Raw genomic sequence first — 8,110 nt, 5'->3', positions numbered from 1 at the left:
CAAGAAGGATGGACACACACACCACACACACACCACCCCCTGCTTCTTTTAGAAGCAGCCTCGTCTCCAGGGTGACTGAAGACAAAAAAGAGGCCTTGGCACAGCTGGTCTGTAGCGACAGAGAGACAGAGAGGGAGGAGGAGGAGGAGGAGGGAAAAACAGTGAATGAGTGTTCAGATGTACAGACAGGATAGAGGGTGAGGGGGAGAGAGACACAGCGAAAGCAGGGAAAGAGTTGATTTGGAAACTAGTTGGAGGAGGGAGAAGGGAGGGGAAAGAGTGAGGAGGTACGCAAACTCTCTGAGAAAAGCAGGAGAAAGTGAACACTCTCACAGGAGGAACAGTTGTGGTCATAAAAAAGAAACGGCTGCTGATCTGCTCAAAGAGTCATATTACGTCCAAACATCCAGTGCTGCTCTCTCTCTCTCTCAGTCTGAACTGAAGCAGGCTAATTAGATGAAGAGCAGAAGACCTGCAGGCACCACAAACTAACTTATGAGAAGAGAGAAAGAAGAGGGGGAGGGAGAAAACAAGCAGGAGTAAAAGTCAGTGAAACGTTCTGGGGACTGTTTACTTCTGCCTTTGGCTCTGCTGTCAGAGAAGAGTTAGCAAGTGGAAGTAGTGGCACACATTTGCTAAAGAGGTAAGAGCTTTTTCTTGTCTTTGCACATGTTAGCTTTTACTGTGCTTTATGCCAAGTTTATACAGACTAACATTTGAAGGCCACACTTACTGTACTTGTCATTCTCAAATGGAAATGCTTAAGTGCTGTAAAGAAAACAGGTACTAAATAAGCAAACTTGTCTACATGAACCACAAAGAAGGTGATTTCTTTGATTTCTGTTACATGTTTTACTCTCGTTTGCGCCTTGCCAAACATAATGTGAGCGCAGTGGAAGGACAAAGACAAGAGGTTGCAGTGTGAAGAGGGTCAGCAGCAGAGGCCTCACATTCTTCAGCCTCACTCCAGCAGGTGCTTGGAATCAGCTGGAGGAGCTGCTATAAACAAAAAGAATATACACATATATTCGCCCAGGGTAAAAGTATCTGTATTTAGGCACTTATGATGAAATAATGCAGTGTTTGGGGGTATTAAGTGTTAAAAGCACACTCTGTCATGTGGAACTGGCTGTCAAAAACAAATATAACAGGAAATCCGTTATGAACTGCAGACTGATGTTTCATGACTAAAGCAACAGAATATGTCAAGTATGACAACCACAAACAAGAAGAAAAAAAAACTATAGTACATGTGGTGGCACTTCCTGATCTGATAAAGAATAAGAGTCGGTAGAAATTCTGAATAATCACATAGTTTTACTTAGAGTTACGCACACATTAAACTAAACAGATTTAATAGATTAGTACAGTACAGCATATGTGTGTATGCTTCACTAATAAACAACAAGCAAGGCTTTAATATGCTTTAAGCTTTAATATGTACAGTTTGCAGATCATCGTCATCAGTTTTGACGGTAGATGTGGTGTTTCAAAGGGTTCTGCATTGGATCAAAAAAAATCATTATTTAGTATATTAACGATATAAGTGCAGTGTCTAATATATGAAATGGTTGAAAATGACATGTTAAATCTGCATAGGTACTGAATTTGTTTATGCCAATGAAAAAGGGGATATTAGTATATTAAATATATCTAAAATCACTGTGTACATCACTATGTGGTTGTACAGTTACTGAAAGACCATTCTAAATCAGTAGTTATTTAGTCATCCTTGGAAATGAACATACACCAAGATATATGGTGTAATACACAGCACAAAGACAGAAAAGCATCAGAGCAAACAGTTGAAACTAAAAGAAACAACACGGATATACAAAACATTGCATCCATACATAAAATAGTCAAATGGTAAAATTGATAAATTGATAAATCCAGTAATCCATGACAAACCTTTTTTTTAAACATTTTTGTGACTATGTTGCCTAGCAACAAACAGCAGGCCGTCTTGGGTATCGTACTTTTAATGTTATGTTTAATAGCTAGATATTAACTGTTTAAGTAAATCAAAAACAGTGTTTTAAATGTTTTTACAAATTGCTTTTACTTGGAGAGTGTCCCAGTGTAACCAGTGTCAGTTTTATACACCAGTTCTGCAGAGCTTCAGCAAGATCAGTTAACTGCTAGTTAGCATTATATATATATAGCATTACATTAGCTTGGCAGGCGGAAAAAACTAGCATTAGCTAAACTTACCTATACTCAATGCAAGTCTATTAAATATGGGTGAGGGGTAGGACAAAGACAAAAAAAAAGTAAAAAATAATTTCGCAAACTTAATCAAAACAACTAAATTAGAGAGTTTGGCCAGTCAAAAAGTAAATGTAGATCTTTTTTAAAAAAAACGGGTTTGCTTTTTACATCAAAAAATGCTAGCATTACAACAAAAGTTGATAAAGCCGGAAGAACGCCTTTTGTTTCTAGATTTAGCACAATTTATTTATTTAATAAATTATTTATTTTAACATTATATGAAAATCCAGGGCTTTGAAATTACTATGTGACGTGTTTTGGCACTGTGTTAAAGAGACTGGACTCAATCAGTACAGACTTTGTTCCACACCATTAGTCGGCAGGTTTTTAGTCCATTCGGAGTTTATCGGTGATGTCTTCAGTGTCCTGTCATGTTCCTGTGCCCTTATCGCCTCTGCAGCTTCTCCCACACACAGCTGCTCCAGTGCTGATGACAGGCCTCAGTTTTGAAATGCCAGGCCTGAAATAGTTAGCCTTGTTTATAATTAAACTGCACACGCAGGAAGGTTTCTCCTGTCTGTGGATACAAACGCACCAGGCCTGACACAAGCCTCGCACACAGTCTGTTCACAAACACGTACAGCCTAGACATGTGGTCTGCCAAATCTCACTACACATACAGTAGACTAATTAGTGGTGCTGATATATAATGAGTGAGTACTTGGAAAGCATAGAGGATTTAGAGATTGAAAGAATTTAAAAAAAAAAAAAAAAAATCAGGCTTGAGGTGTAATTGCAGGGTGGAAGAGTAAAATCGGAGCAGTCCAGGGTGGAGCTGAACTTCTTTTTTTTTCATTTCTACATTTAGAGCTCTACTGAGGCCTTTTTCTTTTGGAAAATCATTCATATAATTTTTCAACTCCTGCACCCAGAAGTCAGCATGGACCAGCAGCTGCAGGATATTTTTCGCAGGGTGTGGACCAAACTACAGGCTCTCCCAGAAGCAACTCCAGTGGAGGTGGGAGCCTTTGCCGTCCTCCTCCTCTTTATTGGTGAGTTTTAAGCACTGATCCATCATTCAAAATATGCCACACAAGGCGAAATTAGTGGGACAATAAAGTATTGAATTATATGTAAGTGGAATTACATAAAAATCATTTATTTATTCATTATGTAAATCCTCTGGTTTGAACTTCACCTGTGTATGATAAATGCTGAGTAGTTATTTCACTTCCACCTCCCTCTTGATATTGGAGTGGGGGTGTGGAGTGGATATAAAGTAAAGAAGTGAAGTCAGTGGCCGGTGTAATGCAAGACAAGTCGATCCAATCATAGGGGTCCATGGCTGAAAGCTCATTGTTGCTAACATGGATGACATCAGGAGCATTTCAACTGTGGGTTTGCAGCGATGTAGCTATGCTTAGACATTTTGCCATTACTAGTAAAAGTAAACCAAAGCAGTATAGCTGCAGGCCTCACAAATAAGCCAGTAAAATAAAAGGTACTTAAATGCTCTATGTGGCAGGTGGGGAGTTTACATGTAACTTTATCATACATGGCCATCTAAACCAGAGGCCTGTTGTCACAGTTTGGCACTGTTGAAGTCGACCTCAATGCAGGACTCAGGAGACAAGACTTGAGCTCAGAAACAGCTTTTAATGCTGAACCATGTCCATACAGGGAAAAAACAACACGTAAGGTGAACAGGGAATTGACTTGGAGGAAACACACACGCAGGGAACACACTGCCACAAGGGGAGAACGCAACAAATAACAGAAGGAGACGATAAAAACACACCTCGTGATTATGGAGATTACCAATTTGACACAGAGACAGATGATAAACACATGGACAAGATAGAAGGAACAAAATGGGATTACAGAAGGGGATTAACAAACCTATCATCAACTAAAGCAGACAGGGAACTAATGGCAAAGAAGAACAGGAAACTTGTAAGCACAAGGAGAGTAAAGATAACACCATAAGCAGAGGGCTATGGAGCTCACACACAGTTCCCATCACAAAAGCACAAACACAGAATGAACCTTCAGAGCAGGAGCACTGAACTAAAGGCACTCAGGAATCAAAGGAACGAATAATAGGAAGCTAAATGTCAACACTAAAGAATACAGAGTCATAAAGATAAATAAGAGTACAAAACTAGAGAAAACTCAAAATGACCCTGACATCTATATCACTAGGTTTTGGATTTATCCAGATAATTTTAGGGTTAATCGTGGGTTATTCAGTAATATGAAGGCAGTTTACATAAAAGGTGGGGCATATGCACGATTGGAGATAAGAAACCATTAGGTGTAAAATCAACAGTCAGTTATTCCATACAGTAGGTCTTTTCAAGTCTTACTGACCACTTAAAGCACACAACAGTGCTTTTTTAATAACACACACATCCACGCTGGTTTGCCTGCAGCAGCTGTGTTTTGTGCTTGCATTTAATAATATAGTTTTATGTTCTTCTGTAAAAATCAGTCACCCTGCTGCCAGTAGACTTATCCACTTTAAAAGAACATGCTTGTAGCTAGATTGATAAACTGTGGGTTGACTTGTGGAGTTGATAACCTCCTTCATGTGCCCAGGTACACTGAGCTTGCCTGAGTATGTTGTTCTTGCTTCACAGTATAGGACCCAGTAATTGTGTAGAAAATTTCTAGACTCAAAATTCTCTCCCAGCTTGTGCTGACCCCACCCCATGTCTCTGTTTTGTTTTGTTTTTCTCCTCACAGCCACGGTTCTCTTCATGATATTACTCTCGTGCATCCACTGCTGTTGTTTTACGAAGCCAAAGCACCAGCCCTCAAGAGTTCAACCCTTGCACAACATCTGAGGAAGAGACAGGACAGAACACACCTAGAAACATCATCTCCATCCTTCTTCGGGCTTCTCTGGAAGAATTAAGTGGGTATCAAAAACAGTCAAGGTTGGGAAGTTGGTGCCATGATATTTCCAGTACTCGATTATCATCCAGAGAGCCAAACTACTGCAATGCAGCTGAGAGGCACAACTCATCAAGATTCATTATAAACCAGAACAATGTAACACTGTGTGACAGAATTTCATTGGCAAAGAGACACAGCAACAAAGCTGATATGTCCTGAAATGTCACAGTGACTCAGTTATTACAAATGTGGTTTGCGATGATGTTCACATTCAGGAGGAATGTGAGAAACAACACGGACAGTGTACATTCCAACATGTATGTGTGCTCTGGACACGAAGTTCAGCAGAAACATTGCTTTGTTCAAAAACAAAGCGCCCTCTGCTGGCTCAGTGAAGCAAATCGTGCCAATGGAAAATGTGAACTATTCATTGTTTGATGCAACAGTTTTAAATGTATTCCCGTTATATTGTAAAATAGTAGTGTGACATACAGGAAAGGCAGTGTTTCTGAGACGCCACTTTTATGTGTTTTTGCTTCTTCTTGCTTTTGTAAATGTATCAGATGTTAAATACTTTAATTAAATAAACATTTCTTTGTTCTTATACCTAATGTAGTCACCACAGTCTATAAGAGCGAGGATCAAAATGTCATCAGTGACTCGTTGCTCCATCGTGCACATTCCTTATCAGCAGAATTCCTCTTTGCCATTGTGAGTTTAAACATTAACCATGAGCTGTTGCTTTTACTTTGAAATGGCAGTCACCTGGAAATGCAAACAGGAACTGTGCTACGTTTGCATATTCAGAACACCACTCCTGCGCTTGAAGTGAAAGTAAACTGTTATTTTGGACTATTTAAAAAAAACTTCCAGTTCGGCTTGTGGATCAGAAAAGCAGCTAAAGAGTCAAAGTTTTCTGTTGTCATACTCTGCTGTGTTTTCACGTTCTGTTAAGACTCAGTGAACCGTTCACTTGGCAGGACATGGCGGTGGAGAGGTGAGTTTCTGAAAATGAATATGCTAGGTGACGAAAGGCCTTAACACCTCCAGATTAATGGGCCGTGCCAATAAAAATATAACATATCTGTTGCTTAGATATTTGGAGTGTGAAATAACTTTTTTAGTTGGCAGATAATGTGCTTCTTTCAGCTCTTAGTGCCAAATAATGGTATTAATAAGATTGTGTGAGTTGGTAAATATCAGGGCCGGTTTACCTGGTTTTCATCTGGTTGATCATTCTCTATACAGTGTACTAGACCAGCAGAAACCCACAGGGTCACCTGAGGACTGGGTGGAGTGGTTCCTTCATCGTATGCATCAGGAGCCGTGGGCACTGGGTGGTATTGCCGTCATTGGAGTGTTTGTCCTGGTAATTCTCTCTCTGGTCATCTTTGCTCTGCTGTATGGATGCTGCTGCAGCTCAGGAGACAAGAAGACAAAGAGAAGGCAGAAGAATTCAAAGGACAGAGTCATTTAAGTGTTCAGATAAAAGAGAAGATGTACACTTTTCCACTTTTGAATTTCTTTGCTACATAGTATAGGACTCTTTTTAAAAAAAGGTTTCTTCAACCAAAATTTGAATGAAATTAAAATGCCCATTAATTTTTTAGTATCCGCAAAAATGGCCGGACCACATCACAGACGCCAAACCATTGTTCCACTTTGTAACGCGTCATTGCAAAGCAGCTGATTGTAAGAATTGTAAAATGGTGAATGGACTGCATTTTCTTCTCTGAGCACTCAAAGTACTTTTCACTACAAGAAGAAAATATTTAAATATTGCAGAAGAAAAATAGGCACTAATATCATAACCCTATTACACTAATAACTATTAAACTTTTTATTCTAATTTATTCCAAGTTTGACTAGCATTTGTGATTTGAAATGATCCACAACCATTCTGTCAAGCTACACAAATGTTTGTGTGAATTCATATGTTTATCTAGTGAACTTTTTAGGCTCACACAGTAAAAAGTGACTGTTTCGATGTGATTTCAGTGTGATTACGCATGAAACCAGGTTGAGAGATAATAAGACACACATGAATTCAATCCAGGTATTAAGGAAGGAAGGTAAAAGAACAGTGGAGGGAAGTAAAAACACAGCCCTGTGAGAAACTAACCTTCAAAATAAAATGCAAAGTGAACCTAAAGAGGCCCCCCAAAAAGCACAGAACAGCTATAATGAGTAGAGAAGGGGGAGAAAGAAAGCACACAGAGTAAAATATTCAGAAACACAAGAACCAAAAAGTATGGCAACAGCAGAATCATAACAGCTTTATTCAAAACCATGTAATATGTAATCAAGAGGAAACAACAGCAATTTACTAGTTTTCGAATGAGTGCTTGCTCAAACCACTTCCTTTGGGTTATTAGTGAAGATGGATCACATTCGTTTTCCAAATGTTAATTAGTTCTTACAACTAGAGATTAAATATTCACAGTACCTTAGAAAATCATATAAGATCAAAGAAATGCAAAATAACAAAATAATTTTTGTTATTAAACTCCTACTGGATACTGGGTGTTTGTTCTGAAGGTTGGTTTGCTTTACAGTGATGTATAAGACGTGTTGGTTTTTGTGCATCAAGTGTTTCTAGTATGTCAAAAAAAGGTCAAACACCATGTTGTCAGATATTGCAGGAGGTGTATAGAACAGGTTATGTATGCAGTAATGTGCAGCACAGGTTAAGTGCGTAACAGTTAGAGCATGAAAGCAGAATAAAATTTAAATGAGACTTTTAAAAAGTCTTAGCATCACAACTGGACATAGTATGAAATCATTCAGATTTTATAAGTTTTGGTTGGCATAAATGTAGTTTAGTGTTTCGTGTCTGTGAAACAATACCTAGAAAGTACATGTGTTGGGTGTAAACTGTAACGGATGAATGCCTAAGAGATGTTTACACAAGTATTTTTAAAGCTTCTTCCTGGTACAACAATAGAATGAACGCTGGCCAACAAAATGACTACATTTCCCAGTGGCAGACCGGTTCCTTCGG

This window comes from Perissodus microlepis, chromosome 8 (genome assembly GCF_051167445.1).
Source record: "Perissodus microlepis isolate ML-2025 ecotype Zambia chromosome 8, ASM5116744v1, whole genome shotgun sequence".
Taxonomy (NCBI): domain Eukaryota; kingdom Metazoa; phylum Chordata; class Actinopteri; order Cichliformes; family Cichlidae; genus Perissodus; species Perissodus microlepis.
Note: the sequence above shows the minus strand (reverse complement) of the source record.